Source organism: Mus caroli, unplaced genomic scaffold, assembly GCF_978045245.1.
Source record: "Mus caroli unplaced genomic scaffold, Mus_caroli_1 scaffold_11, whole genome shotgun sequence".
Lineage (NCBI taxonomy): Eukaryota > Metazoa > Chordata > Mammalia > Rodentia > Muridae > Mus > Mus caroli.
Window position 1 is genome coordinate 34,013,857 of NW_028227266.1, and position 13,907 is coordinate 34,027,763.

At 43.0% G+C, this 13,907-nt stretch overlaps 1 pseudogene; it reads left to right on the forward strand.

Annotated features, from left to right (window-relative positions):
• Positions 1–12,551: 12,551 nt before the first annotated feature.
• Positions 12,552–13,497, forward strand: LOC110302154 (large ribosomal subunit protein uL10 pseudogene; annotated as a pseudogene).
• Positions 13,498–13,907: the final 410 nt, after the last annotated feature.

A 13,907-nucleotide genomic window follows, 5' to 3' on the forward strand; every position in this document is an offset into this window, starting at 1 on the left:
TGCCGGTCGCTGGGCAGGGGCGGGGCTAGCGAGGTAGGGCGGGGCCATACTGGGGGGCGTGGTCTGGGAGCCTGGGAATTGTAGTTGGGGAGACCTCAGAGTGCAGACTCTTTCTGGGTATTCACGTCCAGGATTCTAGCCCTTTGTTGCCTCCTCGTCAAACCCCTTCTCACTGTTGAGCCATCATTAGCCTCCTTTATCTTCACATCAGTGCTGGTCTTTCTGATGTCCTTTAAGAACAAACGATGAAAACAATAAAATAGGAGACACCTTGATAATTTGGAGGTTTTCTATAAAGACTAATAAACCAGGTATGGTGATGCACACCTGAAATCCCAGCCCTTGGAAAACTAAAGAGAAGAAATGGTCCAAATTCGAGCCCAGCCCTTAGCAGGGCTGTGTAACAACATCTTGATTCAGAAAAAATAAAAACAAAAACTCAATAGAGTAATCAGTTATCATGCACGTGCAAAAAGCCCTGGCTTCCCAATATAGGGGAATGCCAGGGCCAAAAGTATGGGAATGGGTGGGTAGGGAAGTGGGGGGCGCTATGGGGGACTTTTGGGATAGCATTGGAAATGTAATTGAGGAAAATATGTAATAAAAAATATTAAAAATTAAAAAAAAAAGCCCTGGCTTCAAGTCCCAGCATTATATTACACAGGGCATGATAGTACAGTCTCAGCACTTGGGATTTGGAGGCAAGAGATCAGAAGTTTGAGTGATTCAGAATATAAGGCATCAACCACTTAGGCAGCATTTAGTATGGATTGTAATGATGGAATGGCTGTGATAAAAACCAAGTAGAGATTGCTGTTTCCAACTGGTTCAGTTCTAGCCTGGCTCCATAATTTCTTGTCATGAAACTGTAGGAAAAGCCACTTTTACCTTTTTCAGGTTTCTCCTTTGAGTTTAAGAAACAAAACCCAAAAAGAGTCAAGTATAAGAAAAACATACAAGTTATCTAGTGAGTTAGTAGTGACTGACATATAAACCCTGAGAAGAGAATGAAGAAGATTGGAGATGGGATTTCTTTTCTTTTTTGGAGGGGGATGGAGGGAGGCTGGAGACAGGGCTTCACTGTATAACTCTGACTGTCCTGGAACTCACTCTGTAGACCAGACTGGCCTGCCTCTGCCTCCCAAGTGTTGGGATTAAAGGCGTGCACCACCACCCAGTTAGTTTAGTCCAGAGGAACAGAACTTAATGAATATATATGGCCTTTATTAGAATGACTTACAGGCTGTGGTCCAATTAAACCAACAATGGTTACCTGTGAATGGAAGGTCCAAGAGTTCAGCAGTTGTACACTTCACAAGGCTGGGTGTTGAAGCTGGTCTTCAGTACACACTGGAATCCCAAAGTAGTAGGCTCTAATGCCAGTGGAGGAATGGACTTGCCAGTGAGAGCAAGAGCAAGCAGGCAAAGTGTGAGTTTCCTTCATCCATGTTCTTTATATAGGCTGCCAACAGGAGGTGTGGCGCATATTTAAAAAGAGTCTTTCCACCTTAAAAGATCTTGATTAGAAGTCCTCGAAGCTGGGTGTGGTGGGATGTACTCACTCCTTTAGCTCCAGCACAGGGAAGGCTGAGGATTAAGATTAAGTTCGAAGCCTGGTGTGGTGGCGCACGCCTTTAATTCCAGCACTTGGGAGGCAGAGGCAGGTGAATTTCTGAGTTCGAGGCCAGCCTGGTCTACAGAGTGAGTTCCAGGACAGCTAGGGCTATACAGAGAAACCCTCTTGGCCTGGCAGTGTAGCCCAGTGGTAGAAACCTGACTAGTCTTCCTCTGGCCCTACCTTTAAGAGAACTCTTTTCTTGCTGGTTTTGTTTCACTTTTAAGTGCCCTTAGCTCACAATTGCCCTTATGGAAAAATGGCATCATTTAGGGTGGCCTATTTGCTTACTCTCTGAACTATTCTGTCTCTTCTAGAAAACTTTGTTACCTACTCCCAACCTCTTCTATGACTCTTCACTTCTTTTTCTTCTTATTTCCCTTTGCCTTCACCAATGCTTAGACCTGCTATTGATCAGGCCATCTATAGAATCAAATGCTTATTATAAGCCATTTAGTTCAGCCACCTACGTGGAAAGAACCTGAGACCCAGATGTCAAAGTCTGGGTCCAGACCTCTCAGATATGGTATCAGTGAGGTGGCTATTGCTACAATACAACATCATGTCCAAAAGGGGAATGTATTTGGCTTACATTTTTATATCATATTCTGTCAATGAGTTAAAGTCAGGACAGGAACTTGAGGCAGGAAGTGAAGCATGAAGGAACATTGCTTACTGACTTCTTTTATGAGGCTTGTTTGGCCTGCTTTCTTATAACACGGAGGCCCACCTGCCCAGGTGCGGGATTGCCCTCAGGGGGTTGGGCTCTCCACCCCAATCATTATTCAAGAAAATCAAGCCTTACAGACTTATCTACAGGCAATCTGATGGAGACATAGTCTCAATCAGGGTCCTCTTCCCAGGTGATTCTTTACCTAACAAACTGACAAAGAACTAATCAGGACAGCTCTCTTCTATTTCAGTGGACTAACATTATTCCCCCACCCAAGTTCAAGAACCATTCTAGAATAAACTTCCCCTTTCCCTGGTGTGCCAAAATCTTAGCTTCCTGTTCAAATCAGCAAGATAAAATGGATAAGGGATCAAAGCTTCCAGAAGTGAAGTCCCTGCTGGTTTCCGTGTTTGGCACAAATCTGTAATCATAGCATTGGAAAGATAAAGACTAGAGGATTCCAAGTTCAAAGCTAGCCTGGGCTATATGAGAAAACCCTGCTTTTAATATATATATTAAACACACACACACACACATATATATATATATATATACACATATCCTGATGGTGGTGGTTCAAGACTTTTGCCCTGTACAGGAAGACAGAAACAGAGGCAGGTGGAGCTGTGTAAGTTCAAAGCCAGTCTAGTCTATTTGTAAGTTCCAGGCTAGCTAGGACTCCATAGTGAGACTCCGATTCAACATAATAATGATAATCATATCATCATTCTGGATTTACATATGGAAACACTTAAGGGGAGAAACTCTTGTTTTCTTGTTTGATTCAGCCATGGACAATAATCTCTTCTTTGATGAAATAGATCTGGACCTGGGGATTTCCTCTCAAAGTTTCTATTCTCATAAGTCTTTTGACTCATTTACCCTACCACTATGATTCCCATAAGCTATAAAACAGGCACATATGGGCTGTTTATAATCCTAGCAATCAGGAGGCCCAAGAAAGAGGATTGCAAGAAAAGTGAGGCCAACCTGAGCTATGTAAGCTACATAGAAAGACTCTGTCTCAAACAAAACAAACAAACAAAAAATGGATTTTTTTGTTTTGTTTTGTTTTTTGAGACAGGGTTTCTCTGTGTAGCCTTGGCAGTCCTGGAACTCACTATGTAGACCAGGCTGGCTTCAAACCTTCTGCCTCTGCATCTTGAGTGCTGGGATTAAAGCATGTTCCTGCCCCGACACCCCACCCTCTGGACTTTTATTTAGGGGTTTTATATTTACTAAAACAAGCAATTCATCTGCTGATGCTTAGAAATATTTTTTTAAGATTTATTTATTTATTTGGTTATTTAATTTATATGAGTACAGTGTCACTGTCTTTAGACACCCCAGAAGAGGACATCAGATCCCATTACAGAGGGTTGTGAGCCACCATATGGTTGCTGGGAATTGAACTCAGGACCTCTGAAAGAGCAGGCAGTGCTCTTAACCGCTGAGCCATCTCTCTAGCCCCTAGAAATCTTATTATAAGAACATTTAAGTGGTTTTTGGACTGCAGGAGCAAGACAGAAACAATGTAGGCCAGAGGCTGTTAGTTCAGGTGGCGGATCCACCGGAAGATTTCTAACATAGAATAGTTAATAAATTTAAGATGCTAGGTTCTGCGCCCAGCAATTGTGTTATCTGTTGATTTTAAACAAGAAGGAGAAGGAGAAGGAGGAGGAGGAGGAGGAGGAGGAGGAGGAGAAGAAGAAGAAGAAGAAGAAGAAGAAGAAGAAGAAGAAGAAGAACAAGAAGAAGAAGAAGAAGAAGAAGAAGAAGAAGAAGAAGAAGAACAAGAACAAGAACAAGAACAAGAAGAACAAGAACAAGAAGAACAAGAACAAGAAGAAGAACAAGAACAAGAAGAAGAACAAGAACAAGAAGAAGAACAAGAACAAGAAGAAGAACAAGAACAAGAACAAGAACAAGAAGAACAAGAACAAGAACAAGAACAAGAACAAGAACAAGAACAAGAACAAGAACAAGAACAAGAACAAGAAGAACAAGAAGAATAAGAAGAACAAGAACAAGAAGAACAAGAACAAGAAGAACAAGAACAAGAAGAACAAGAACAAGAAGAACAACAAGAAGAAGAAGATTTAAGTGGTTTAATAATAAACTGATTCTTGTAATTATCAATTACAAAGCAGCAGCTCTTCCTCCAAATTTTATTCTTTCTTTAAAAAAATAAAATAAAATCACAGTTTAAAGCCAGGTATAGCTCTAGAAACTGGGAGTCTGAGGCTGGAGGATCACCTGAGCCCACAATTTCAGTTCCAGGTAGAATAAAGGCAGCAAGATCAAATCTAACTGATAAAGGAAAAAAATAAAATAAAAAGAAGCTGGGCGGTGGTGACCACACCTTTAATCCCAGCATTTAGCCAGGTGGATCTCAGAGCTCAAGGCCAGCGTGTTCTACAGAGTGAGTTTCAGGACAGCCAAAGAGAAATCTGTCTTTAAAAAACAAAAAAGAAGCTGGGCAGTGGTGGCACACGCCTTTACTCCCAGCACTCAGGAGGCAGAAGCAGGCATACCTCTGTGAGTTCAAGGCCAGCTTGGTCTGCAGAGTGAGTTCCAGGATAGCCAGGACTCTTATATAAAGAAACCCTGTTTAGAAAAAAAAAAGGAAGAGAGAGAGAGAGAGAGAGAGAGAGAGAGAGAGAGAGAGAGAGAGAGAGAGACAGACATAGGGCTGAAGATGTAGCTATATGCTACAGCACTACCCTAACATGAAGGAGGCTCTAGGTTTAGTTCCCTGAACTTCAAAACAGAGGTCAAAATTGGTTGAAGTGGAAACTTAGGGTTCTTTGGAAAGTCAGTTGTGTCAGATAGTGTTTTGCTGCCATAAGCACATGAAAGAATATTTCTCTGAAGCAGACACAGGTGAAAGGATGTTCCACTAAAGTAAGCACGTGAAAGGACAAGTGATGAGGATTCTTAGCTAACAACACACTTTGGCTTTGGCTTTATTAGCTACTTTGGAATTTCTTCCTTGCCTGGTGAATACAGAAGTGGATGCTCACAGTCATCTATAGGATGGAACACAGGGCCCCCAATGGAGGAGCTAGAGAAAGCACCCAAGGAGCTGAAGGGGTCTGCAACCCTATAGGTGGAACAGCAAATATGAACTAACCAGTCCCCCCAGAGCTCATATCTCTAGCTGCATATGTATCAGAAAATGGCCTAGTTGGCCCTCATTGGGCCCTCAATACCCCCTTGGTATTGCAAACGTTATATGCCCCAGTACAGGGGAACGCCAGGGCCAAGAAGTGGGAGTGGGTGGGTAGGGGAGCAGGGTGGGGGGAAGGTATAGGGAACTTTCTGGATAGCATTTAAAATGTAAATAAAGAAAATATCTAATAAAAAGAAAAGAAAGAAATTTCTTCCTTTCTCTTTTTGTCTTTTTGTTTTGAGACAGGGTCTTTTTATTATATAGATCTGACTGTCCTGGAACTCACTATGTGCATTCGGCTGACCTTGAACTCACAAAGATCTAACTGCCTCTGCCTTTTGAGGGCTGAGATTATGTATTAAAATTTTTGATTCTTCTCAACAGAAAGACAAACTGGATCCCATTGTGAGAGGCTTCTTTTCCCTCTTGTGTCCCTGTTTGTTTTGTTTTGTTTTGTTTTCCTGTTTTTCTGTTTTGCCTTAATACCTTTTGTTTCCAAAGAGCATTCACTTACTGTTGTAGAATTAGACACCACTTGTCAGACAAGCAGGGGAGATCATTATTGTAGTGGTTTTGCTATGGAAGAAGCTCATAAAAACAGTATTTAATTCAGAAGACTCTGTCTTCAGTGACGGAGCTTGGATGAGCTCATGAAAGAAATAAAATGAAAGAAAAAAGCTTCAGCCAAGCTTGGTGGTGCACATCTGGATTCGGCAGCACGTAGGGGGAGGGGGAAAGCAGAAAGACCAGGACTCCAGTTCATCCTCAGCTAAATAGTGCACTCAGGGCTAGCCTGCTCTATATGAGACCCTGCCTCAAAACAAACGCCAAAGTAATATAAAAGGTGTCAGAATAAAGATGGAGTCAAAATAAAGATGGAGTTGTTTGTGTCAACCATGAGAGAGAGGGGAGGGGGGGTTAGGGGAGGGAAAGGGGTGGGGAAGGGGAGGGGGCAGAGAGGAACAAGCAAGCTGTTTATCAGTCTGGAGAAATGGCTCAGTGGTTAAGAGCACTGACTGTTCTTCCAGAGGTCATGAGATCAATTCCCAGCATCCACATGGTGGCTCACAACCATCTGTAATGGAATCCGATGCCCTCTTCTGGTGAGTCCGAAGACAGTCAAGGTGTAATCATATAAATAAAATAAATGACTCCTTATGAGAGAGAGAGAGAGAGAGAGAGAGAGAGAGAGAGAGAGAGAGAGAGAGAGAGAGAGAATGTTTATCTATCACAAGACTGCCAAAACCTTCGACTACAAGTACTTATGCTCATCAAGTGCTGGCTCAACTTCAGACTGAACCCCCCAACACCCACACCCACACAAATGGGTTTACTTATGTAGCTCTAGCTGGCTTGTAACTTGTAACATGGTGGCCTGGAACTAACAGAAATATTCTTGCCTCAGCATCCCCAGTGCTGGGATAATGATGCCATTCTTGTTATTAGTCATTGTGACCAAGAATTGTCATTTCAACATATACAATGTAATCCTCTAGATTTCTGTCTTTAAAAGTAACCCATTTACCCAGGTATGATATCACCATGCTTGTAAGCCTAGTATTTGAGAGATGAAGGCAGTGGAGTTGAGGTAAATTCCAAGCCAGCCTTGGGGGTGGGGATGGGGTGGCAGAACAATGCTCTGTGGGGGGCGGGGAGGAAGAGGAGAGGGTGAAGAAGACTCACCTCCACCACCTTGAATACAGTCACAGTTTACAGCATGAACATTCTCACTGCAATGTTCTGCTATTTTCAATTATAATGCTATTCCAAAATAAATACCCGTATTCACTAGAGAATCCCTCATGTTTTTAATTTAGGTGATAGTCCTGGGTATAGTGGCTCATTCTCCCCGGTCTAACCGCTTGACAGGCTGTGGCAGAAGGACTGCTTCTGTGAAATCAAACCAGAGTCACATTGCCATACATTGTTATTAACTCTCTATACATTTTTGTTTCCTACTGTATCCTTCCAGCCTTGTTTTTCAGCCTATGCTGATCCTGTAACCCCATGATGTATACCCACGCCGTTTGCCTTGCTAAAACTTCTGTGATGCTCCCTTTCTGTCTGATGTATTCCTACCCTCATCTACCCTCAGTCAGCCTTGAACCCTGAGTCCTCCATTCTTTCTGTCCAAGTGCTAACAGCCAATTATCTCAAGAGCCATTTTGTACTCTAACCTTTCCCCATAAAAGTGACCTCAAAAGCCAGTGAAGGGTTGCTTTCTAAAACCCTGACTTAGAGGGAGGCCGTCATCTAGCCAGCCCCTTGTGCAAGTCTAACTACAGCTTGCTTTAATCAGAGAGTAGTGGAAATGGTTTTTCCTCGGGTCTAACACTTCCAGTTCAGTGACAATCTAGACTACATAGACATTTCCAGGCAACCAGCAAGAGAATAAATAAGGAAAGTGTTAGTTTCAAACCCATGGACGAGTGGCTGAGGTGCCCATTTAACATACCCAGTAACAGGTAGGAACTGAAGGATGCTGGGAGAACCTGGAAGGCAGGTCTGCTTTGGTATGTTTGATATGTAAAACACACACAGACATACAGAGGCACAGACAGACAGATACACGCACATACACACATGCACACACACTCCCACAGGAAGTTGTAAAATAAGGAATGTGAAAGGCCTGCTACATCTTAGATGCCTAATAAATCATAGTATTGTTCTCCTTTGGAAGAGTCTAAGTCTAGAAGCTAGAGCATCTGGACTCTAGATCTGGCATTATTGATGGTTTACTATGCCGTAAAACCAAAGTAGGAGAGAACGTCTTCTAGATTCTATGCATGTAAGCAAATCCTGCTGGCTATGATGAACTCTCTAGCCCAGGGGCTGGGGTCCCCTTCCCCCAGAGGACTTTCACTGTATAATCCTGACATTTTGCTAGCCAACGCTTTTTTATTTTTACCTTTGACCTTCTGGCTGCTATACTTGGTTCTGCTCTCCCCTCCCCTCCCCCTCTCACCACATGGTTCAGGGTCATGACCACTCTGAACTCTCCCAGATGTGTCTGTCTCTGGCTACTATCTCACATGTAGATAATAAACTTTCTCCTCCATCACACCTAGGCACAGTTCTTTCTTTCTTTCTTTTCTTTTTTTTCCATTCAGAAAGATGTTGGCAGGGAAGTGATGACAAAGGAGCTCTTACACACTGGTGGTAAGAATGTAAACTAGCCCTTCCACTGTGAAAAATCAACACGGAGCTACCTCCAAAAATTTAAAAATAGGGCTGAAGATGTACTTCAGTTGGCAGAGTGCTTGCCTACTATACACGAAGCCCTAGATTCCATCTCAAGCAACTCATAAAATGGACATGGTGCTATCTGCCGGTAATCCCAGTTTTAGGAGCCTGGGCAAGAGTATCAGAAGTTCAGGGTCCATCAGGTCGAGTCTGTGAATTCTAGGAGACTTTTCTGAAAGGGGTGTGGCTCCTCGAGGTACAAGTCACACTGAAGCACCAAATTCTCAACAGAAAGGAGATTTATTACGCTGGGGGTGGTGTAGGGCTGCCTCTGGATCCAGGCAAAGGCAGCCAGCCAGCAGAATGTTTTTGTATGTATGGTATGTATGTATGTATGTATGTATGTATGTATGTATTGGTAAGTCCTGATTGGGCAGGTTAGCCAGTATAGCCAAATAAATAATGAATTTTGTTGTTTGGGCTTTGGTGTTTGATCTCAGGAATGAGTCAGTGGCCAGATAAGGGAATAGACCTTGTAGGCAAGCTTTAGGAATGTAATCTAAAGGTTAGGAAGGGAGAAGGAAGTGGGGTAGGCAAGACCTGCCTGCAATGCTTGCCATGTTCGGGCTTGCTACAGCCCTTCATGTTCAAAGCAAGCAAGCAAGCAAGCAAACAAACAAACAAACAAAACTTACCTAAAAATAGACCTACATAGGACTAGGCTCTGCCATTCATGGAATTTACCCAAATGACTCCAAGTCAACACATCACAGACATACCTACACACCATCTTTATCGCAGCATTGTCTGCAACCTAATGCCCACCAACAGAGGACTGGATAAAGAAAATGGAGTTTATTCACATATGCAATGAAAATGTCTCAGTCATAAAGAATTGAAGTTATGTCATTGCATGGCGGGGGCAACTAGAGAAAAGCACATTAACAAACTCGATCTCCAAAAGTTAAGTATGTAACATGTTTTCTCTCATGTATGTATCCTAGACTTTATAGATTCATAAAATCATGTATGTACAGATGACATGAAAACAGAAGCAAAGGGTTAATGGACGCAGGATGGCAAAAAGGGAAGGGAGCCTCTTATATTCAAAGTATATTGTTTATTTGCATGAAAATGTGCTCATGTAATTCAGTATAAAAAATAGTCAAGGTCCAATACAGTAACAAGATATACATGTGTGTATATCCCACTAAGCTGCTTACATGCATAGAATCTAGAAGACGTTCTCTCCTACTTTGGTTTTACGGCATAGTAAACCATCAATAATACCAGATCTAGAGTCCAGATGCTCTAGCTTCTAGGCTTAGACTCTTCCAAAGGAGAACAATACTAAGATTTATTAGGAATCTAAGATGTAGCAGGCCTTTCACATTCCTTATTTTACTCTGTGTGTGTGTGTGTGTGTATGCATGTGCGTGTGCGTGTCTGTGTCTGTGTGTGTATGTCTGTGTGTATTTTACAGGGATGAACATAAGGTCTCATGGATACTAGGCAGATTACTACTAAACTATATATTCCCTGTTTTGTTTTTGTTTTTTATTTCCTTGTTTTGATACAAAGTTTTGCTAAATTGCTGTGACTGGCCTCAATCCCACTCTTTAGCCCAGGCAGTCCTTGAATTTGTGATCTTGTTACCTCAGCCTTTTGAGTAGCTGGAATTACAGGCTTTTGCCACCAAGCCAAACATGGCAGAATCTTCCTCCTCTTCTGCTTTCTTTCTTTCTTTCTTTCTTTCTTTCTTTCTTTCTTTCTTTCTTTCTTTCTTTCTTTCTCTCTTGTTTTCTTTCTTTCTTTCTTCCCCCCTCTCTCTTTCTTTCTTTGCTTCTCTATCTTTCTTTCTTTCTCTCTTGTTTTCTTTCTTTCTTTCTTTGTTCCTTTCTTTCCTCTTTTTTTCTTTGCTTCCTCCTTCTCTTTTTCACTTTTGTTTTGTGAGACAGAGTGTCATAGCACAGGGTAGTCTCAAACTTGCTGTTTAACTGAGGATGATCTTGACCTCCTAATACTCCTGTCTCTACTTCCCAAGTGCTGGGATAACAGGCATGCACTGCCTATTATATTGTTTACAACCAGGTTTTTCCAGTGCCCAGTGTCATTCCCTTTTATTTAGCACATCTACTTTCCCTTGTGGGTCACTACAGGCCTTTATTAACTTTAGACTGTATATCATCATCACTAAGGTAGTGTTCTTCTCACTTTAATGTGAAAATGCCTTTAGACTTTGCACAATACTGATTGTGATTCAGTTGATCTGGGGTGAGGGCTAAGATTCTGTAGTTCCAACAGTTTCCCAAGTGATCCCAATAATCATTTACTAAGTGCCTGTTATCTCTCTTAGCTAGGTGTTTCAGACACACGATGTTCTCAACTTGCTTTCTTCCAACAGGGAAACACACAAGGTAATGAAATGAACAAAGTATTAGGGGAACATAAGGTTAGCAAAAGGCTAGATACAAAGGGAACCATGCTCCATGCAAGCAGCACCAGGAAAGCTATTGGGTTTCTTTGGAGCACTGGAATCTATTCGCTATGTCTAGGACTTAGAATAGGAGGAGAATTGGCAAGAGATACACTTCCTTTTTTTATTGCCAGGCTCTAATTGCCAGGCTCTTGTCAAATAATAACATTTAGTGGTAAGCAAAGCAGACGGCAAGTCTGCCTTAACAGAGTTCATGTAGACGTAGAATGAAATAAAGTAGAACAGAACGAAATAAAATCTGGGTCTGAGGCTGGAGGATTTCTGAGATTGAAAAAAAAAAAACACAAAGGAACAAAACAAGATAATGTTTAATGGTATTAAATAATGACAAACAAAACATAGAAATACCATACAAAATGACTGCCCAGGTAGCTGCCATTGGCTATCCAAAGGGTCACACTTGAGCAGTTGACTATGTTAAGATCTGAATTCAGGAGAAAAGGGAGACCAGCTATGTCATGATTTAAGGTCAGTAGGGTGTGGTGGTAGTGGTGGTGGTAGTCTTTAATCTATGTACTCAGGAGGCAGACACAGGTAAATCTCTGAGTTTGAGGTCAACCTGGTCCACATAGAGAGTTCCAATAAACAACCAGGGCAAAATCTGCCTGCTGAATAGCAGACACAGAAACAATGCAGTGTGGGTGCAAATATGACTAAATTATGTTTGAATTCCTCTTTTACTTCTATTGGCATCCACAATCACCAAGAAGTTTTGATACTCATTCTCTCTCTCTCTCTCTCTCTCTCTCTCTGTGTGTGTGTGTGTGTGTGTTGTGTGTGTCCTCTCTTTCTTACACACACACACACACACACACACACACACACACACACACACACACACACCTTGAGTCCATCACTTGTTTCTGAATCTTCTGGCACCATTGCCCTTCAGTTAAATTATTGCAAAGGTCTTTCTGTTATCAGCCATCTCTAGTTTATTCTCCACACCCCTGAAAGAGCTTTAGAAAATGAAAAGCCAATACTTTATCTCTCTTCCTTAAACACTTCATCTGCTTCCATGTCTCATATCTCCATAGAAATAACTCCTCATCCTATCTATCCTTACTATTCGTTTGGAAATTCCACCGCTCTCTGATCATATGCCCCCTTAAACTCTATATTTTAGTCATAATTTCTAAGATGAACCAATGTTTCTCTTCTCTCTGATGCCTATTTGATACCCCTCTGCCTCCTCCTACAACTTCCTTCCATAAGTCTTATCTGTAGACCTCTCCCTGTGGTGGTTTGAATGACAAAACCCATTGGCTCATATATACTTAAATGCTTAGTCCCCAGTTTAGTGGACCTATTTGGGAAGGATTAGAAATATGTGGCCTCTCGCCAGGCATCCTCGTTGGAGTGACAACGTCTTTAAACCCCGCGTGGCAATCCCTGACACACTGCCGTGATGCCCAGGGAAGTCAGGGCGATCTGGAAGTCCAACTACTTCCTCAAAATCATCCAAAAGTTGCTTCATTGTGGGAGCAGACAACGTGGGCTCCAAGCAGATGCAGCAGATCCGCATGTCCCTCCAAGGGAAGGCCGTGGTGCTAATGGGCAAGAACACCATGATGCGCAAGGCCATCAGGGGCCACCTGGAGAACAACCCAGCTCTAGAGAAACTGCTGCCTCACATCCGGGGGAACGTGGGCTTCGTGGGCTTCGTGTTCACCAAGGAGGACCTCACTGAGATTAGGGATATGCTGTTGGCCAATAAGGTGCCAGCTGCTGCTCGTGCTGGTGCCATCGCCCCGTGTGAGGTCACTGTGCCAGCTCAGAACACTGGTCTGGGGCCGGAGAAGACCTCCTTCTTCCAGGCTTTGGGCATCACCACGAAAATCTCCAGAGACACCATTGAAATTCTGAGTGATGTGCAGCTGATAAAGACTGGAGACAAGGTGGGAGCCAGCGAGGCCACACTGCTGAACATGCTGAACATCTCCCCCTTCTCCTTCGGGCTGATCATCCAGCAGGTGTTTGACAACGGCAGCATTTATAACCCGGAAGTGCTCGACATCACAGAGCAGGCCCTGCACTCTCGCTTCCTGGAGGGTGTCCGCAACGTGCCCAGTGTGTGTCTGCAGATCCGGTACCCAACTGTTGCCTCGGTGCCACACTCCATCATCAATGGGTACAAGCGCGTCCTGGCATTGTCTGTGGAGACTGAGTACACCTTCCCACTTGCTGAAAAGGTCAAGGCCTTCCTGGCTGATCCATCTGCATTTGCAGCTGCTGCCCCTGCAGCTGCCGCCATTACTGCTGCCCCTGTGGCTGCGGCAGCCCCTGCTAAAGCTGAAGCAAAGGAAGAGTGGGAGGAATCAGATGAGGATATGGGATTCGGTCTCTTCGACTAATCCCGTCAGAGCAACAAGAAAGAAAGAAAGAAAGAAAGAAAGAAAGAAAGAAAGAAAGAAAGAAAGAAAGAAAGAAAGGAAGGAAGGAAGGAAGGAAGGAAGGAAGGAAGGAAGGAAGGAAGGAAGGAAGGAAGGAAGGAAGGAAGGAAGGAAGGAAAAAGAAAAGAAGTATGTGGCCTTATTGCCTTTAGTGTGGTCTTGTTGAAGAAAGTATGCCATTGGGCGTGGGCTTTGAGGTTTCAAAAGCCACCCCACCCCCCGCCTGCAATTAGCACATCAGATATTAGTTCTCACACCAGATAGAGCTCTCAGCACCATGCCTACCTGCGTGCGTACCACAATGCTCTGTACCCTGATGGTCATAGATTAGCCCTCTGAAACTTTAAGCAAGCCTCCAATTAAATGCTTCC